This window comes from Anas platyrhynchos, chromosome 5 (genome assembly GCF_047663525.1).
Source record: "Anas platyrhynchos isolate ZD024472 breed Pekin duck chromosome 5, IASCAAS_PekinDuck_T2T, whole genome shotgun sequence".
Taxonomy (NCBI): domain Eukaryota; kingdom Metazoa; phylum Chordata; class Aves; order Anseriformes; family Anatidae; genus Anas; species Anas platyrhynchos.
Window position 1 is genome coordinate 9,431,074 of NC_092591.1, and position 20,559 is coordinate 9,451,632.

A 20,559-nucleotide genomic window follows, 5' to 3' on the forward strand; every position below is an offset into this window, starting at 1 on the left:
CTAGGCAAAGCATGTCAAGTGCCATTTGGCAAAATATGTCTAGCCAGAGACCATAGGATGATGGGGAGGTGGTTCCCAAATGAATAACCAAACAACCCCCTTACAGGTGTTCCTGTGACATTTTCCTTGCTCATAATTCAGAGGCTTGTTGCAGCCTCATTAGCTTTTCCCACTCAAGCAGCACGTTGGGCAGGTGAAAGACTTGCTGACCTCACCAGGAGAGGGGACACGAGGGCTCCAACACTGACCGAAAGCAAGTCACGGCCTTTCTGCTGGGTGCTGCGTGCTGCTCTCCAGCTCATCCCATTGCATACCTAAAGAAACGCCAGTTCTCACAGGCTGATGGATTAGAACGTCAGCGTTGCTAAACACGCTGTTTAGAATTTTTAAACGTTTAATTTGTAGTGATGAAGACTAAATTGAGAATTAAAACCATGCGCATCTTTCCCAAGGGAGTGCCCCCCTCCCTCACACTCCATCTGGAATGAAGAGGAGCTGGAATTATACATGAATTAATGAATAAGTAATAGAGAGTCACACAAATAAATTTCAGATGCAAGGATATATTTTTTTAAATCATCCACAAGTTAATATTTATTTATGTAACTTGTAGAATTCCACCCAATGGCTGCATAAATATTAATTACTAATTAAACTTTAATAGCAAAGCAAAACCCTTGCATTTTCTAAATGTATATATTAAAGCCATCATTATTTGTTTGGAGAATTGGGTTTGTTTGGGACTCCGGTCAAGCAGTGACAAGAATACAATTTTAGGGCAGAAGACAACTCAGGTCAATCTTGTTTTTCACTTTCATTGCAATTGTTCGACAAGAGCATGGATTCATTTCTTTTTTTCCCCCATGAGGGACAATAACAAATTTAAAACAAGCCCTTGGCAAACCCAGTGCGTTGCTGTACACTTGGTTGTGCATCACGGTGGTATTTTTGACCAATTTCCAATACAAAGAGCAGGACGGCTTCCCAGCTGGTTAGCACGGCTCTGCCTGCTGCAGGAGCTGTAGTCATTCAGATCGGCTGCTTGTCGGACGTCTGGCGGTAATTTTGCATTTCTGTGTCTTTTGGCAGCTCACCTGCAATTGTCATTTTTACAGGCTACCCTGAGTTATTTTAGATCAACATCTTGGGTCCCTAAGTTCACAACATCACTGCGTATTGTGTTTTGGTGTGTGTTGTTAAAGCTCCTTGGGAAGTGAATTTAGGGACAAGCCTCTGCAAAGAAACTGGGGGTGAAATGGCAGCGAGTCCCGTGGGGCTGGAGCTCAGCTCCCAGCTGTCCCTGTGCTGTCTCATACCACTTCACGGGCTGCTCCCCTCGTGATGTTTTCTCTGGGTGCCCTCTGCTGCTCCTGTGAGGGTTTCTCCACTCCACGGTTACAGCAGGAGGTGCAGTCCCTGTGGCACTCAGGCTGCTGCTGCTCTCCTGGTTCCCAGGTGGCTCATGCTGGGCCCCTGAAGTGCAGCTTCCTTGGCCTCAGGAGAGCATGCTTTACACTAATCCATGAGTTTTAAATGAAAAAAGACAGAAATTAGGCAAAAAAAAAAAAAAAAAGAAAAAGAAAAAGAGTGCTCTGGCAGTCTGTGTAATCCCATGCAAACCACTGGCAGTATGCCTGTGGTGCTCCTTGCCCTGAGGCAATCAGAGAGCTCCAGTTGCACTGTGGTTTGGGTTGGGGTTTGTGCTTCTTTCTTGTTTTCAGCCAGTCCTTATGGACTTCAGCTGGTGAGACAAACTCTTACTAAAGCACATCGTCTCAAGGGGGAAATAGCCCCATGGCTTGTTGCAGTCAACCTGGTGAGTCCCAGTGCTCACGGGCTCAACAAGCTTTTACAGGATGGGGAGCAGATAAAACATTTATTGCAGTGCAGTTACATCGGACCTCATTTAATTACAGGGACACTACTAGATTAGGACTTTAGAAAGTGATTTTCTTCCCCTTTTTGAGATTTTTGGAGCAGAGAAAGACAGGATTTAATTCAAATCAGCCAGGCTTTGACCAAAGTTCAGAGATAAGAAATTTGTAAGGCCCAAAAAGGGAAGTATATGGCCTGGGCTTCTGTGCAAGAGCCCAGATATTTACGCAATCAACTCCTCTGGATAATGTGTGCTCTTTGGTTCAAGAACAGTGGATGGTCTTTGAATGTATCTATTATAAATGAAAGGAAGGAAAAGAGACAGAAAATAAATTCAGATGGCTCACAATAAAATGAACTGCACAAATTTAAATGTAAAACATTGAAAATGTACCAGAAATAATAAAGACAAACCAGATACTGGACTCTGAGCATGAGCCTTGGCTAATTCTGTAAACCGCAAAGATATAAAAGAAAATCAATATTTTTTAAAAAATGAAACCTTTAGCACAGAATCTTGTTCAATGGCTTATGCAACAATTTAAAAGAAATAACTTGGAAGCTAGAAGTGCAGCATGGAAATATCTGAATAATTGACATTTAAAGAATTAACATAAAATTATTTCAAGATAGAGATGAAAGTCGTTAAACATTCTTCTAATGCCCATGTGAAATCAGGCAGCTTTTAGAGTACACCCTCAACCTCGAAAACATTTCCTTAATGATTAGCCCTGTGTCCCAGCTCTCTATAGACAATATAAGCATTTGGCAGTGTGTGGACCAGACCTGTTTAGGTTATTTTTTTTCCTTGTCCTTGGCCTCACCAATGATGAAGCAGCAGGTCAATGCTGGATGGGCTTGCTTTATTTCTGCTCCTTCTGATATTATGGCCCAAAATCTCCATGGACAGGGAATTAAATCATCATCCCCCAAATAAACTACTTTTCAGGAGAATGGCTCTTGTCAGTGGTTGGCATGCACAAATAGAAAATGCGATGGTCTTGCCATTCATCCTTCATTGATCCAAACCATTGTTTCAGAACTGTGCTCCCCTTTAAATGTGAGGTCACGGATCTCAATTAAGCAAATGCTCATTATTTAAACAAACAACAATTTAAAGCCTGTCTTTAATTTCTTTTCAGTGAATTCTTTCATCTGCATCTATGGCAGGTGAAAACCAGGAGACAAAGCCATTACTGGTGTGAAAAATTTCTAAGTTTCTGCATTTTAATAGTTGTGCAGTGATCTTGAGCTGGTTTTTGGACTCTCCAGGTAGTTTTGGACCTGTACAGTCTAACACCAGACTGAGTGGCAAGGACTTTTAAATATGCAGAAATGTGAATATATTCTAATATAATGAAATGCTAACACCCAGACTGGCGTCTATGCATCCACTCTGGACATAAGATGAAGTGTTCACAGAACCAAGGCTTCTGAAGACTCAAATTAAGGCCCTCTCTTTATTGTGTGATTCACAACAAGACTCAAACTAGTGAGCCACTGCATTGCCAACTTTTGCTTTCTCCTTTTCTTCATAAGCAAGGAGCAGTTCTCTCTGGCTGACACAAGCAGTGCAGGGAGCAGAAGATGAGAACATTATTGCATTGCTCTGATCAGTGCCAGAAAAGTTCTGTCCCTCACACAGGTGGATGGAGATTCCTGAGTGACTCAAAATATAGCTGAACATCCACCAGATCTTTTATTTCTTTATTAAAACACACACCTAAATCCTATGTCCCATAGCTGCTGAGCTGGCTTTTTTAAATTATTATTATTATTTTTTAAATCTCAATAAAAAGGTAAAAAGGGGAGAAATATCCAGGCTTATTTTGTCACAGGGCTCCAAGACTGGGGGTTTTAGTCAAAATCCAGGCTGGAATTAAAACTGGCAGTGCAGTGGGTTCAGGGCTTGCTGTGGTAATAGTTGCTTTGTACCTCTCAGGATATCTTTGAGAAGAACAAAAGGTTGTTGGACCTGACGGTGAGAAGAGATTTCACTCTTAAACTTAGTACTGACACAAAGGACGGATTCTGTTTTTTCCTTCACGCCAGAGTCTGGGCCTAGCAGGGGCTGTCATACAAATTACCCTAGCAAAGATTTATCAGAAAAGTGTGTGTGACAAAAAAAAATGCCACAGAATCCCCTGTTACAGAGAGAATCTGTGAGAAATAAAACGGGAATTGTGACATTTTCTAAACCTTTCTTGTGAGGTTTTGTTGCTGATAAATCTTTGCTAGGGTAATTTGTGGTCAAAATTTGTCTTCATTGGCTTGGTCCTGGAGGTCTGATGTGATCAGGAAGTCATTCTGAATGTTTATAAATTGAGAATTTCCAATGAATGAAGTATGAAAATGAATAAAGAAGCCAGTCCATCAACTTATTTTGAAGTTCAAAGTCATAGCTAGGTGTTTTGAAACAGCTAGTGACTTGTATTTGCTGGATGCTGTTGCTTGAAAAGACTCTGAACAGTGAAGAAGCTAAGTGGTATCTAAACTGTCCTCATGATCCTTCTGCCACCAGATGAGATCCAGTCTTGTTGGATGACACTGGATCTGCTTTTTCAAGGATACTGAGATTTCCAAATGTGACATAAGTCTTACATTAAATTAGTGAAGGACAATGCACACGAATGAAGCAGAGCCCTGGCTACCTAATGGCAGAGTTGGTGTATACTGAGGGAGCTGAGGAAAGCCTTGGTGTTAAAATCCTTGTTAGGTCGCATCGGAGGCATGAAACAGTGTTTTCTTTGCTCCAGGAGAATTTTCTTGTCACCATCTCCATAGAAATATTGGTTATTGGCTCCCCTCTTTCATATGTTTACTCCTGATAATCATATAACTTTTACGCTGGGCTGAAGGAATCTTTAATTTGGAAATTTCATCAAAACTGGTATATCTCATCAAAATTAAAGCATCTGCTTTGGAGAGAACAGAGTTATTCAATGAGGTTTGCCAAGAGCCAGTGAGGTAAAGAAGAAATTTCAGTTCTGTTCTCAGCTGTGGTTTCAGGATACCTACAGACATTGGTATGCCTCAAGGATCCCCGTGTACAGGTTTCACATTTCCAGGATTATCTTCACAGCTAGTGGGATGTTACCAACCAGGAGATGTTTCCTTTAGTGCAGATCTGTGGTAGAAGGCTGGCAGCTGATGTGCTTGAAACCTGGTGTGAGCCCAGCATCAAGTCATGCCTAAAGTGGAGATCCCCTCTCACAAGGACTGTCAGGCTGCAGCCTTGGCACTTGAGAAATGTCTCATGTCTCTTGACTTTACTTGGCTTTTTTTTTTTTTTTTCATTATATTTGCAGGTACTTGCATATTTTTGATATATTGCATTTTTCATGTTTCAGAAATCAAGTAACATATTTACCTTTTGCATGTGTTTCCATTTTCTTTTTGTCTACTTGTGACTACTATCACATCCAAGGCTTTCTTCTTACAAGTCACAAGATATTTCTCCCCTTTTTTTCCTTTTCGTAAGCATGTTTTTTCTAATCATCTTTATAAAATAAGATGGATTTCTCCGAGTTTTAAGTTTTACTCGCCTTTATTTGAAGTTTTGTGAGTGCTAGCTCTCTGTTTCACAGTTTTGATGACTTGAGGGCTGGGATGTGTTAATTATTCAATGATTTAAATGAAATATCAAAGGAGTTTTTATTGATTTGCATATAAAAGTTATGAAACCCAATATATGGCACAACAGACAAATTAGTAGGCCATAAAAAGCATGAGTGAATTACTGTGTTATTAAAGCTTTAAGATAACATGCTGTAGTATCTGAAAATAAAGGTCAAAAGAAAAAAAAAATGAAAGGAAAATTTAAATGTGTGCACATTAATGGACTGGAGAATGTGGCTTTACTAATAACTTCTGTGCATAAAAATTTATATTTTTCAACACAGCAATCATTTCTTTTACCCTGTTGGGTATTTTAAATGTGCTCTTGTGTATATAATATTAATTTAGTCATAAAATAAAAGGCAGTAATTCAGACAGTAGCCCATGTGAGCTATTAAATTCAAAGTACCATGTGAAGTATTTGTGGTTATGGCACCTTGCAGTTCTGGATAAGATGCAAACAAACCACTCCTGGCAAGGTGAAAGTGTTTGCTTTCAGAATACCTGCCTGTGCTGAGCTCCAGGCTCTTGCAGCCCTGCATTTCCTTCTCAAGAGCTGACACTGGCTACGGTTAGGTTGTTTGGGTGTAAATTATGAGGATATTCCTTGGAAAAAAAAGCATGAAATGAGGATTTGTGCAATAGCCAGGCTTCTAAAGGGGGGCTGTGTGTTCTCTGATTTTATCTAAACTAGGTAATGTTACAGTTCACTTCTTTTTCTGCTAGATCAGCAAGCTTGGATGCCTTGGGAAGTAAAAAGATGTTTTTGCTTGTCTTGCTCATTCACTGAGAGTTAACCAAGAGCAAACGGGCTTAGCTGTGGAGCCAGTCAGCTGCGTCAAACATTTTCATGTTGTCTCTCTGAAAAGCTCGAAGCAAATGTTCCATCCACTATGGTAGCAAATTAATACACAGCAATTAATCAGAATTCTTATCACTTGTTTTCTGTGTGCATGTACTCTGGCATTAAGTCTTGGAGTGCCTGGTTGCTCTCCTGCTAAACATGCCTGTGCTCAGGCTCAACACAAGCGTTTCTCAGCAAGAAGAAATTAAGCCCCAGAAATTAAATTCCCAAAATAACTGTGCTTCATGAATCAAAGACAGCTGCTAATGTGGTAAAAATTATTTCTTTCCTCCAGCACTTCTTCCTGCCAGCCAGGGGTATCTTAAAAGCATCTGATGTGTTCACTACATGCCTGGGCCTTGGTAAAGGCACAGCTGTGGCAAGAAACCAACAGCATCTGTTTGCTTGCTGCCACCTCTGTGTACTGTAAAGGAGGGAAGGAGCAGGTTTCTCAGATGTCACAGCAGGGTGAGTGGTCATGGTCCTTCTGGAAGACCTAAGAGAAGTCCCAAGTGTGTGTCTAAACCGGTCTTTCACATCCATTCAGGCGGGTTGGTGACTTGGACCAGGGGTGTCAGCTCAGCTTGGCCCGTCCACAACATCCCAGAGAGGAGGGGAGGTTAGATGTCCATGCTGGAGCCCCAGGAACTTCTTGGCTAGCAGTGTTCCCAGATGACTTTCCTGCCACATCCTCCATATCCTGCTTGCCCTGTGCCTCCCATCTTTCAGGAAGACGTGGGACAGCCATTGCCAGCATGCCCTGAGGGCAGGTGATTTTGGGTGATTTTGGTGTGTTTTTTTTTTTTGTTTTTTGTTTTTTTTTTTTCTTAGACAAGATACTTAAGATAAATCAGGTCTGAAACAGGTGCATAATTATTTTAGGCCACAAAAATTCCTGTGGGCATACTCTTTGACTAGCTTCAAGTGACATGTCTCTTGCTGTTTCGTTTTCTTTAAGGATTAAATTTGTTCCTGCTGGTAACTTGTTTTGGTTCTTCTGGCCATCCCCAGAACCATTTCTCCAGCTGTAGGAGGAAGGTCTGGGGTGTCTAAGCCTGCACCTTCACCAAGGAGGCTTCGGAGGCTGTGGGAATGGTGGATAATTATCTTCTCTCGCTGTTAAGTGAAAAATGGCATGGGCTTTTGCAGATGGTCCCAATGGCAGGACAGGTGGGAGCTTGGTGCAGGAGGCAGGGTGAAAGCAGGAGCTGGGTGAGGGGCTGTCCATCAGCCAGAGCTGGTGTGGGCATGGCAGTGAGGGCAAGCAGGGAGGTCTGGCATTAAGGTGTAAATAAGGATCAGAGCACCAAACCAGAGAAGTGAACCAGGGGAATATGCTTCAAGGATCCCCTGACTACATGGAGAGAGGGAATTTAATCAGTGAGAGAGGATGAGTTACTAGCTGATTCTCACTGTGCCCAGTGGGGACAGGGAAGGGAGGTGTGTGTGAGTCCAGGAGGTTACAGTGAGACAGATGCTTTGGTCATCAAAGGGACAAATGGTTTAACTGGGAGAATTCCTCCCGAAACAGTCTGCAGAGTTCTGATCTGCTGGTGATTTCTGTCTCTGCTCTGAAACTCTCCCTCTGCCACTTTGGATAAATTACCATCAAAAGATAATGTCAAAGGAAATTTTCAGCCTGTGTAGAAATGCTCACCGGTGAAGAGCAATGACAAAACTGCTTGGCTGGATTGAACAGCGAGTATCTGAAATTATGCAAATCCCTGAAGGAACTCTTCAGCTGTGATCACATCTGACAGTGGGGTTTTGGCAACAATGAACAGGCTGTCTCGATTGTGGGACTTTATTTTTGGCTGCTTTGCTTACTTTACACTTGATTGTACAAGTGCAAGAGGAGTGTAAAATGCAGCCCTTTCCACTCGAGAAGGGCTCATTACCCATTTCACGTAGATTAAAGATGGTGTGCAGTAACACACAGTGGAGGATGCTCTGAAGATCTGTCACCTCAAGAAGAGGATCTCTCTGAGCAAGAGAGTGAAAATAAAACAGTCTTTTCTAAGTGCTAAGCCTTCTCAGGAGAGCAAACAGTAGGAGCAGTGGATGGGAGGCTGCTTGCTTCACAGGAGTAGAGCTAGGCTAATTCTCATTGCTCTGAAAACTACCCAGAGAAATTGGGAACCCCAACATATGTCCTGCAGCACAAATTAGGGTTTCTCCTGTATAGGTGCTCCTGTAAAACAGCAAAAATGTCAGGTCTGGTGAAGAATGCTGTATTTGTAACTAATGGAAAAGGACATCCCTGTGCTTGGGGCTGGGCTGTTACAACCCTCCATGCAGCCTGGCTGCTCTCCATGCCCCAGTGCAGGGGTGCTGCCAGTACAGCAGCAACCAACTGGGGCTAAGGGAGACTGAGGTGAATTCTCAACATCCCTGTGCACAAAAATACAGGCGTGTTATTCTGAAGGGTGTCTCAGAAACCCACTATATAAAGTGTCTGTGTCCTGTCCCTCTCCTAGATGCTGAGCTTGCTAGTTTGTGCACAAACAAAATGTGCAATGGGTTTGCGAGTGTTTTTTTGTTTGTATCAGCTTTCTAGCTCTGCCCAGAACCAACTCAACCCAACTCATGATGTTGTGTGCCTTTTCCTAAGGATGTTCAGCTGCTGGGGTGGTGGGTGTTCTCTTTGGGGCAGGCTGGAGATGCTCTGGGCTGGTAGCAGCAGCGGGACCAGCACGTGGTTCACAGCTCTTAGGTAACCATGTCACACAGTCTCCATCTCACATCTGCATAATCCATCACTTTCAAAGACATTTCCTTATATCGGTTAATATAAAATGTTGTTCATTGTGTCAGCCAGCAGGAGGTTTCATAGGTCCTTTAGGCAACTTAAACAGTGATTAATCAAAAAAAGCCTCCACCTTCTTCGTGCTGTTAATGCTGTTGTTAGGTTGGAGGCAGCATAATTTATGGCATTTCCTGATCCTGTTAGCTAGGATGTCTGATTAATTTTGGCTCTGGGATTAAGTCAGCAAAAGAAATTTGACTTCCCCATGCAAGTGATATATATCATCCACCGGAGTGCAGGAGGGACAGAACACTGTCTTTCTGCCAACGTTTTTATTGTGTCCTCAACTGTCGCCAGAAGGTGGCATTATGTACTCATTTTACTACTGCTGCTAACTGGGGATTGAATGGATTTTAAAGCCCAGGACATAGTCACCTTCTTGATACGAGAGGGAAAACACTAGCATTTGGTGCTGGAGGCACTGCCCCTGCCTCCCAGCAAAGGCGACAGTGTACAAGTTGGCAAATTTCTCATTCTTTTGTCTCTGAGAAAATGAACTGTCAATGACTTAACTATTAGCCAAGATTCAGCTTTTTACATGTTTTTTATTCTTGCACTCAGGTTTTCTTTGATGCTACTGATACATTTTTCATTAATAGTAATGTATAATAAATTTATATATCATATTACATGGATTAAAATATATACATTTCACTCCCTCCCTGCTTTTCCTTCCTATAGAGAGCTCTTCTTTCATTTCTCTCTCTCTCTCTCTCTCTCTCTCTCTCTCTCTCTATTTTTATTTTTATTTTTTTTTTATCAAGCAGGCAAAGGATCCTTTAGTAGCTCAGGGAATTTGTCAGCTGATGAAACAATCTAGTGCTTGTCCAAGTGGGTCTCCTTGAGGTGACTGCATGCACAGACACAACACGAGTGCCTCTATCTAGCACCATGGCATTCAGTCTTATTCTGCAGGTTCCTTTCTCTGGGAGGCCAGACAATGCCCATGCTGCTCTCCAGGGGTGCAAACAAGACACAGCTGTGCAGGACACCACAGTTTTTTCCATCTGAGCTCATCACTTCCATTCCTTCATCTGGGTAGCCATGTGCCCTTTGCAGGCCTCATGCTGCTGTGACTGATTCAGCTTTTTGATGGAAGCTTCAAGAAGAAATCTCTGTCTCATCTTGGCTCAGTAGGCCAGAAGAAAAGGCATTTCTGTGTTGCAGCTGGAAGTGTGCCTGCAGCCTGGGCAAACACAGCAGAGTTTGGGATCTGAAACTGTCAGGAGGATGCTATCGAGAAATGACCATAACCCTAAGATGCTGCAGTTTATATTCCTGCTCCATTAACTCTGACAACAGACTTCTGAGACCTGAGTTTTCTAAACTGGGCTTATAAATCACTCTGGTAAAAATTCACTGGGATTTACTTGTGCATAGCACAGAGCTGTGCAGATAAAATTAACCCTTTGAGCAAAGACTGCAGCCAGTGTGAAGTAGATGCTGGGCACTTAGGGTTAGAGTGCTGAAATTTGGGGCTGTGGCTTTGGAAACCCGGCAGCTCACACTGCATGCTTTGAGCTTTAGCTTTTCAGCTTCTCCCCAGGCAGACCCAGACAGCTGGGGGTCAGAGCTGGTGGGTTGGGACCATTCCCAGCCTGGAAGCTGTTGCGGACACAGCAATGCACAACTGTGCTCGGGGTGTCCAGATTGCCTCCCAGCAGCTAACAACGCTCAACAGCTTCCAGCCCCAAATGCGACATTTACCTGCCCATTCAGCCTGCTGGAGCTTATCAGGATTTGCACCTAAAAACTTACTCTGCCCTTGAAAAGATCTTTTTTTCAGATGCTATTCTTTAGTCCTCCGTGAAAATACGAGCCTTTAAAAATAGCTCAGCCAGCCATCCAGCAAGAGACCCGCCTGAAATCATGACTTGTTTTTCAAAACCTTGACCTTAATCTCCGAAAGGATGGTGCCTTCTGCATAACTCAGGCAATATTACCAGCCGTGCAGCTCAAAGCCATGCTTGCCCAGGTCTCTGAGGCGTGCAAGGTTTTTGTAGCACCTGTGTGGCAGAGCCACAGCAGCTCTGCAAGAGCGAACTGGGTCATCTCCTGCCTTGTGTATCAGCAGCAAAATTGGGTGCTCAGCGCTGGTGGCAGGGTCTTTATCAGCAGTGATAAATGGCAGAGAAATTTTTAATCTCTTTGATTAATTTTGCAGGGCTGACAGTTAGAAAGATCACATCTTGACTTCTGCAGCAGAAGCTTTGAGTAAGGGAGTCCTTGGGTGGTCAGGGTGGTGACGTGGTGACGTTACTTCTTAAATGCCCAGACCTCAAGCTCTAGCAGCTCCTGCATGCCTAAGGGTGGGAAGCAGGCACAAAGCTAAACTGGCACACTTGGAAAAAATCACATTTTTGTTGCTGTCAAGCTGTGAAAAGAAACGCCGATGGATCTGAAGGCACTGTCTTTGTAAGGGAACACTGAGGCAGGAGCAGCAGTTTTGCTCACAAAGATAACCTCCTTTGCTTCTGTGGGATGTTTGAAAAGATGAGAAATTATAAACTAGGTTTGGCTTCTCTTTTGTAAAGGTGTTTACCAGCTGGAGAGATGGAGGTTTTGCCATTTTTGGCTCACCTTTGTGCCCAGGGAGCTTCTCAGCTTGTGCTGTTTCTGGGGAGGTGGAAAGAAGGGTCCTGGTCATGGGCAAGAGCTTGGCATAAGGTAGAGAAATGGCTGTGCAAAGCTCAGGGTGAGACTTTTAAACAATCATACCAAGCTCCTCTTTTGCTCCTCACTTCTTCCTTGCCCTCCCTTTCCCCCAGCAGCCACTCCTGAACATCTCTGCCCTCAGCCACTCAGGTCCCCTGTGCAGGGCATTTTCTTGCTTACCCTTGTGCCAAACACAGCTATTCCTAACTCAGCTCATTCCTTTTTCACCCTCCTCTACAGCCACAACAAGGAGTTGGCAACCCCCTTCTGAGTTAGTCTGAGTGGTTTTTGTTATGAAAATGCAAATCCAGTGCTGCACAGGTGAAACCAGTTCTTGCCTCCTCTTAGGGCACTGGGATCCTCTTCTTTGTGTTCCAAGGGCTGTACTGAATAATGGGTGATATTTCACCTGGAACTGTGAACTCAACAGAGGGAGCCTTCACTACTGCCACAAACACAGAATATTTTTCTTCCCAATATGAAAAAATATAAAAATAAAATAAATCTTAACTAGGATGCAAACTGAAGAGTGATCAGCAGAAGAAAGGAATGTGGCACTTTAATCCTGGTCCCACAAGTTGCTGCAGGTTGCATATGGGAATGGCAATTCAGACACGGAGTGATCATTTGCTTCATTATACCAGGGAGTCACCGGCACAAATCCTAAAGAGGGCAGCAGAATCAAACCCAGGCCTCTTGCCTATTGCTGGCTGAAGCAGTGCTGGTGCTACTAATTGAACGTGCTTTATGTACGAGTGCCGTTCAGTACACGCACCCAGAACATGCAGCGTATCATTCGGTGATATACAAACTGACTGGGACAATTTACAATAGTGATTTTTCTACTGACGGGTAAATAAATGCTCTCTATTATAGGCATTTAATCAGTGCCAGCTCCCTAAGTCTCTAAACAGGCCACCGAGATAGAAGATTGATTGGTCTGAATGCATCATATATAAAACAGGAATACTTCATAAGAACATAAATGACGTGTTTGTTTCTCAGAGCCACAAAGACAGCTCTGTGGTAGGGAGCGGTGTTGACAGCCCCCTACCGAGACACGATGAGGGGACAAGACTGGTTTGTTGTAGGGTTTTTGTATTGGTTTTTATTTTTTCAAGGCAAGAACTCGGAGCTGATCTAGAGATGGGGAGGAAGATCCCACTGGCTCTGCACATGGGCATGGTTATTTGTCTGGGGGGGATCCTGGTGATGCCTGCACTGCCTGCGTGGTGTGTGGGGATGCTGCTCTCACACTGTGCTTTGTGGCAAAATTAACAGGTTGTCACTTCACTGTGAGATTTGGCTTTGTACTTATACAGGTGGCCAAAATGCCAAAGATGCCAAAGCCCCAGCCCAACCTCTTTTATTAATGTTATTTCTCTTTTTGTTTAGAACAATATAATCATTCTCTGCTTGGCTCAGTGGGAGCACTGATTTGATTTTTAAATGGAAATGCATTTTTCTAAGCCAATGGGATGAAATACACCATTTATTATCATGGCTGAACACGTCTGTTGTAGCAGAAATAAAAGGGGAATGTAGAGAGTGATGGTCACTTTGTCAAGATCCTGAACCCAAACTGTCCATGAAAGTCAGTGAGGCTTAGGCACTTAAACCTCAATCATGCTTAAAATGGGATTTGAGTGTCCATGTGCCTCAGAAGATTATTTCCTTTGGCTTCTCTCAGGTCTGTGAGATTGTGATTAGGAAATCAGGCTAACTTTCACAGCTGGAAAGATGGTCATCATATTCCTCCCATCTGGATGGCCCACAGCCGTTCTTGGTTTCTGCTGATGGAAAGCCACTGAGCTCAATTAATAAGACCTGATGTCTTGAAACTTAATTCCTTTACACCCACAGAGTATCTTGCATATGCCAGTGCAATTAAGGAGGAAGCAGGAGTTTGCAGTAGTGTTTCTGGGGTAGCAGGGATGTAATAACAGCCTTATAAAATATTCTGACTTTGTTCATCCACTGCTCCTGAGTTCAGTCTGAGGATCAGCACATGTTTTTACTCTTAGCCCTGAAATTCCCTGCTTCATGAGTTGGTTTATCTCCTCAATAAGGCACACACGGGTATCATTTATGGCCCAGTAAATCCATACCCAGTGCCTTTGGTGGCACATGGCCCTCCAGCTCCCGTCTAGCAGCACGCACACATGGCTCCCCGCACTGTAACTCACGCACTGCTGCTGTTCCTGGCTTAATTACCAAGCACTAAAAATGCGAAATGACAAAAATAATTACTGTAATAAACTAATGAAATAAAATATGTTTTGCTGAAATTAAAAAACTCTCTGCACAGGCCGAAAGGTCTGAACATTAACCTGTGCGTAGGGAGTAATTACGGTCTGCGATCTGTGAGGGTAATGATGACTTCTGTGGGACTCTGCTTCTCTGATCAGCTCTGGGTCATACGGGGAACATGTCCTTGCATCTGCACAACACTTCACACAGATTTATGTCTCACCATGAGATCCGAAATACACCCCACCATAACACACCACGTTGGGATGCTTCCCAGTTTAGCACCACTCCTGTGCCTTAAGGGCTGGTTCTTCCACTTCTGTTGTCTTGTCAAAACAAGTCGTGTAATTTGGAGCTGAGCACTGTGGTGCTGGTGACCATGGGGCAACTTCTGTGACTGGTTCCCCAAGGCACTTGTAGCATTGGTCACTATCACCACAAGGCCACAGGACTGCACTGGTCACCTTGCAACAAAGAACTTCTGGTGCAGCACCCACCGTCAGCTTGAGACTTGATCTGTGCTGCCATCATAGTGGCACAAATGCAAATGGGAGATATTCAGGTGTGCTTGGGGATAGCAATCATTTCTGTACAGAAAGACAGAAATTCCCTTCTATTTTTCAGTTCCTTGCTTTTTGAATGAGACTCTCACATGAGTTGCTTTGTTTACCCCAAAACTGTAGAGCTGGCAAAAGGATGGAGTGAGGAATGTGCCTGTGGATGCAGAGAGATAACATGGGCACCTAGACACCTGAAAGAGGGAAAGATCCAATTCATTTACTTTTTTTTTTTTTTTTTTTTTGGCTGTGAAATGTAGTCTTTAAGACATCAGCGTTTGACCTCTAAAATCAAAGTTCTGAAGATGACATCTTTTTTTTTTTTTTTTTTTTCTCCCTTGGAGCAACAAAATGTGAGGTTTGGTGTCTCTTCTGCATCAATTTGATGTATATTAAATGTCACAAGTACAGTAGTCTTCATTGATAAAGCAGGCAGGCAGGGACAGATTTGCCTTGTTGAAAGGAGCTGGGATGTTTGGGGACACAAAGCACTCAGTAGTTGGGGCACTGGTAATCTCTATCCAAGAGGTGTATTTTGAAGAGGAATATGTTGTACCTGTAACATGCATTGTCTTTTAAAAAAAATCCAGATGTATCTGAAGCATCAGCCTGTTTGCTGAGGTTATGTTCAGAGTAATATCCCCGTGACTTACCAGCAGTAAGTACAGAAGCTCAAGCAGCAAAGCACTACAGAACTGCGTCTGGAAGATTAGAAATATTCTTGTTGCCCACTCATCTAACAGACCTGCCATAAGAGTACTTGGTAAATTTTAATACTGCTTTTCACTGAAAGCCTAAATATTTTAGCTCTGTTCAGATCCTAAATCTTTCTTTAGAATTTTTGTGTTTCAAAGGTTTAAACATCCTCCCAGTTATCCCAGGTCACCCATCACAGGAGGAACTTCTGCTTCTCCCTCGGTGTTATCTGGCCATGAAATAGCACTTGGGCACAGCAGCTACTCACTAACCTGTGAAACCAAGAATGAGAATTGTGTTTAATGGGCCTCTTAAGTAATGCATGTACTTGGGATTTCACATGTTCCTGGCATTACTGCTGATTGTGGGCTGCCATGCAGATAACTGCAATTTGCAAAAGCGCACAACTGTTATTAGGATTGACTCTTGTTATTATCAGTGTTTGTCATTTACATTGAGAGCAGGCTTTAAAACGTAATTAAGGGAACAGCTTCCCAGTTTTAGCCTGTTCTCATTCTTAACTATTGAACTTAAAATAAGTTGCAGCCACCAAAAGCTATACCCACAACTCAGCATAGAAAGTCTCCAGCTGACAACACTTGTTTCACAGGTGATAATGTGGGGCTGTGAACTGGCCAAGCTGTGATACACCTGGGATTGAAGACTTGGAAGGGTGTTTCAAAGGTGTATTTACACTGTCCTGGTGGCTGTGCAGGAGCTGAATTTGTAGGTGACTCTGGGGCTGAACTGCCCTAGCCCTACAAGCACAGAGGATGCTCAGACTGATGGCAGCCTCCATACCACACAAGCAGTGCCATGAGGCTATGTGAGGGAGTTCTGTGCCAGCTGGGAAGTCTCTCTGTCATAGGGAATCCAGAATAATTCAGGTTTTGAGCTTTCTGCCTGATTTGTGAATTTTTGACAGCACTATGGCCCCAGTAAACCCCATCAGCATATCCCCACTAAACCTAGACTGGAGGCAGCAGAATTCAGTCCAGTCACACAGTCCTGTGCCTGGTTTCCATCCCAGCTCACATTCATCCTGTGAGTACCTGACTTGTTTTTCTTTTTTCCCAGTGGCTTGAAACAGTATGTCTTCATTGCAAAATAAACCCAGCTGTGGGTTTGTGCTAAACACCACGGTCTCCTCCGTGCTGATGGACACCAGTTCATTAAGCTGAGAGTGCTGGAGTGCAGTTGCTCACAGTTCTCACCCTCCCCTCCTCCCCCATATAACTGTGTCCAAGTAAAGGGAAAGTTTTTCTACTTATTTACAGTCTCTAGAGTCTTTATACTGGCTGTACATCCTTCCTGGATTCTCTCTGGCAGAGGTGCTCAGCCTTGACCCTCTGAATCTGCAAATCAAATCAAACCATGGAATATAAAAAACCACCCTTTGGGGACCAGAAGTCCCTTGCTACGTGTCACCTTGTGGGAGGCAGCCCTGGTGCAGCTGTGTCCAGATGTGCATTCTCAGCGGAGGTGCTGAAGCTGATGCCCAGGTGTAGCTGGCAGCATTTACTCAGAGCTGCAGATTGTCCTTTAGGTTCCCACTGGAGACTGGCACTTGCCTTTGCACAGATAACAAGAAATTTCATGTTCAGGATTATCAGATTTTCCAGCTACTCTGTAGAAACAGCTGTCAGCAAATCTGTGACAGCAGATGTTGGAATGTTATTCAGTGTACTGTGTGCTAATCTGCTGCTCTGCCCTCTCCAATTAGACAGTCATTTCTTGCTACCACAGGAGGAAGATTAGACAAATACTGTTATAAGAAAGCGCAGCAAAGTAGTCTGGGTCCTTCCAGACTATGGAGCCATAGGCAGGTACTCACTTTTCCAGTCAATTGACCTTATTTAAAGAATCCTGTCAAGACAATCATTCTGTGCACCACCTTCCCTCTGCTCCATGTGCACTGTCAGGATGGATTGTCTCAAAGGAGCAGGGAAGAAACCTGTGGGGACAGAGATTGTTTGGAGGCAATGTCAGGAGCAACACCTTGGCTCTTCTGCACTTTAATTTTCAGCTACATGAAGGACCCGATCCAGTTTACAGGCAAATTGGTGTAAGTTGTAGCATACCTTGCAAACTATGTTTCCTTTGTATGTGAGAGGTACATTGCTTCTGGTATAGGAGAAAACATCAATCAGACAATCCATAGGGTAAGCTGCTAATGAAATCCAGACTCCTGTGCTGTCTTTGATACCACTACTGGAACTTTTCTAGTGCTCAGCCACAGAAACTTAAATTTAGAAGAGGCACCTGATGTATCCCAGTTGCATATGCTTCTTTCTCAGCAGCAGTGCTCATTTTAGCTGATCTCCCAACTGTGTGAGCCTTAGTCCTTGAGCATAACTCTAGAGTGAATTTATACATGGACAAATCCAGCACGTGCTTTCTGCATGCTTCCCTGTAACCACATCAGTGGACAGTCTGACTTTCAAGATGTCATAGATCATGCACGGTTTGGGAAAGCTCCTCAGAAATCTCATTTTTTTTTTCCTCTCTAGAATTTTTTAATAAAATCCAAGACTAGCAAAAAGGAAAGTATTTATGCATTTTTACCCCAAATAATATTCCTTTATTAAGGAAAATCCAGCCATTACAGGACTAAGACCACAGATGTGAAATTAGAAGCAAAAGTGAAGTTGCTTTCCTGGATTTTCTCTGTCCAAGAAAGATGTATAGAAAATGTGGCATGTCACCAGGTTTGTAATGTCTATATCTACCTCTGAGCTGGTTGTGCAAGGCCCCTGCTACAGTGAACAGAGAGGGAAAAATATTTAAGGCCATGGCTCATCTCATCTGTTTTAGAATGAGATGACTGATGCCTTGGAAGTGCTTCTGTGCCTGCAGAGAGAGTCAAGGTGACTTGCTCAGATGCAGAAGTCACGCTTCTGGCTTATTTTGGTCCAATAAATCCTGTCTTCACTGATGATGTAACTTATCTACCATTAGAAAAACACAAAATGTAGAAGGAAAGACTGTATTTACATTGCACAGCATTTTGTACCCAGTTATTATTAAAGGCAAGTGCACATTCTAAAAAGCATCCCAGGTCTCTCGGTAGATTCATCTGAGTGAGCTGACAGGAAAGGTCTACAAAGCTGTATTTCATAATGTCTGGAGAGGATGCTGTACAAACTCATTGTTTGCCTTGATCTGGAAAGGACTGCCCCTGGAGAGGAAGAGGAGGAAGCAAGATACAATAACTGTGGTTTCTGAGAAACTTTGCAAGGAAATGAAACAATAACAGAGCAGAAGATCAACAATTCCAGGTAAACAACATGCACTATGTTGGCTTTACGTATATGGGAATTTTCATCCTTACATTATTAAACTCCCATGGCTAATACTGCAATTAGTGCTCTCTTTCCAAAACAAGTTAGAGATTAGATGGAGTGTCTTGGAAGAGATTGAGAACAATTCCCATAGTATATATGGAAAAGTAATGATTTCTGTGGCAACATTTTGGATAGAAAATTCACTTTTAATTTTCTATGTGAAAATATATCAGTATCGCTTTTGTTTCAAGCAACACCATGTATAAGTCTATACCAGAGAAAGTCTGTTGCTATCCAAAGAGAACTGTTTTGAACATACTCTTCATAGTAACTGCTGTACTTTTAACCCTGTCTCTTTCAGTTATATCCCACATTTATGTTTACATTGATTCAAAGTCCTTTCAACTCCAGTGAAAAATAAGACAAAACAAAACAAAACAAAACAACAACAACAACAACAAAAAATAAATAAAACAAACACAAACCAAACCAAACCAAACACCAGTTTCATCTTCCATCCCATCTTCCTTTGTGGCCAAAACGGTGATTTCCTCGCTGATTTCTACCCAGGTAGAATTTGGATTTAGCTTTGCTGAGGCCATATCCAGTTATTGTTCTGCTGAAGCATGGCTGCTCACTGTATCTGGTTCTGAACAACGTCCTATTTCAGAGATGGCCATCAAAGTGCAGCCCCATCTCTCTTCAACATAAGTTAGAAGCCTGCAACAAATGACAATCAAAATTCATAAACGCACAGGGGGCTCATAAAATCACAGCTGGAATTCGCAAATTGGCCATAGGTGGTCCCCAAACTGTCACAACGTGCTTGTCTGTGTGCCTTCATGCATGTGCTCCCTAACCCCTCTCTCCCTTGACCAAATGCTGGCCAGACGATCACTTCTTTCAGGATCCACATTGCAGGACTTGGGCAGAGATTTGTTTTATTTCATTCTAGTAAGCTCACTTGCTGCTCTCACTTGCACTGAATACAAGATTACCCTGAAGAATAAAATAAAGGAATTAATTGACATTTTAATTAATTACAACTTTTAATTAATATTCACCAGGGTGACAAGTGTTCTGGAATGCAAAACAGGAGTAATTCCCGAGGAAAAAAAAAGGAAAGGCTCTGCAGTTTGTGTTCAGGTTAAATGAAGACCTTGTAGCTGAATGTATGATTATATCAGATATCTGCTGACTCTGTTCAACGCCTGAAACTTTGGCTCATTTTGAAATAGCACAACCACTTCTTTATTAACAATATCAGGGATTGTGAGCAGGGCTCAGAGGCAGAGTACATAGACTGAATAGCAAGTATGGTTCATAACCTAAACAACCTGATGAACACATTGTAGCATGGATATCACAGAATCACAGAATTTCTAGGTTGGAAGAGACCTCAAGATCATTGAGTCCAACCTCTGACCTAATATGAATCCATCATTCATTGTAGGATGGATATGAAAGGCATCATCTCTACCTCCTGAGGCTTGCAACACCTTCTCCCATGTGCTGAAGAAACCCATGTACATGTAGGAGGACACAGGAGATCTTCAGCCTGTTGATGGCTCTGCAAGAGCTGAAGGACTCTCCACAACCACCCACTGCCCATCCTTGGTTTGAAATACCAAGCATGGGGTGCCACACAGATGTTAAGACCTCAATTCTGTATTCCTTTCTGAGGCAAAATTCCCCTGGGATGCAAATAGGGCTGTTGTAATGACAGAGCAGTACATGGCAGAGGCTGAACCTGCTTCTTTAGAAACTCATTCACTTATGCTCCTTTATTGTTACTGGTGGCAGTTTCTAAGCTACCTCAGATGTCAGTTCATGATACGTGAGTAAATGTCACATCCTTCTGTGACCTCCAGGTGGTGAGAACCCTGGAGATTTTGCCACCACAAGAGCTAGGTCTTCATTCATGTGCTTTTGTTGTGATTTGAAGAAAGCTGGGCTCCTTTTCTGTGTCTCTCT

At 42.9% G+C, this 20,559-nt stretch overlaps 1 long non-coding RNA gene across 1 annotated transcript in view; it reads left to right on the plus strand.

The window, feature by feature from the left end:
- Positions 1-20,282, plus strand: part of LOC140002713 (uncharacterized) — a 47,562-nt gene extending 27,280 nt beyond the window's left edge. Inside the window, exons 2-3 of the long non-coding RNA XR_011809984.1 lie at positions 18,472-18,579; positions 20,039-20,282. This is a non-coding gene — a long non-coding RNA (uncharacterized lncRNA). The remainder of the gene's footprint in view (positions 1-18,471; positions 18,580-20,038) is intronic.
- The last annotated feature ends 277 nt before the right edge of the window (positions 20,283-20,559 follow it).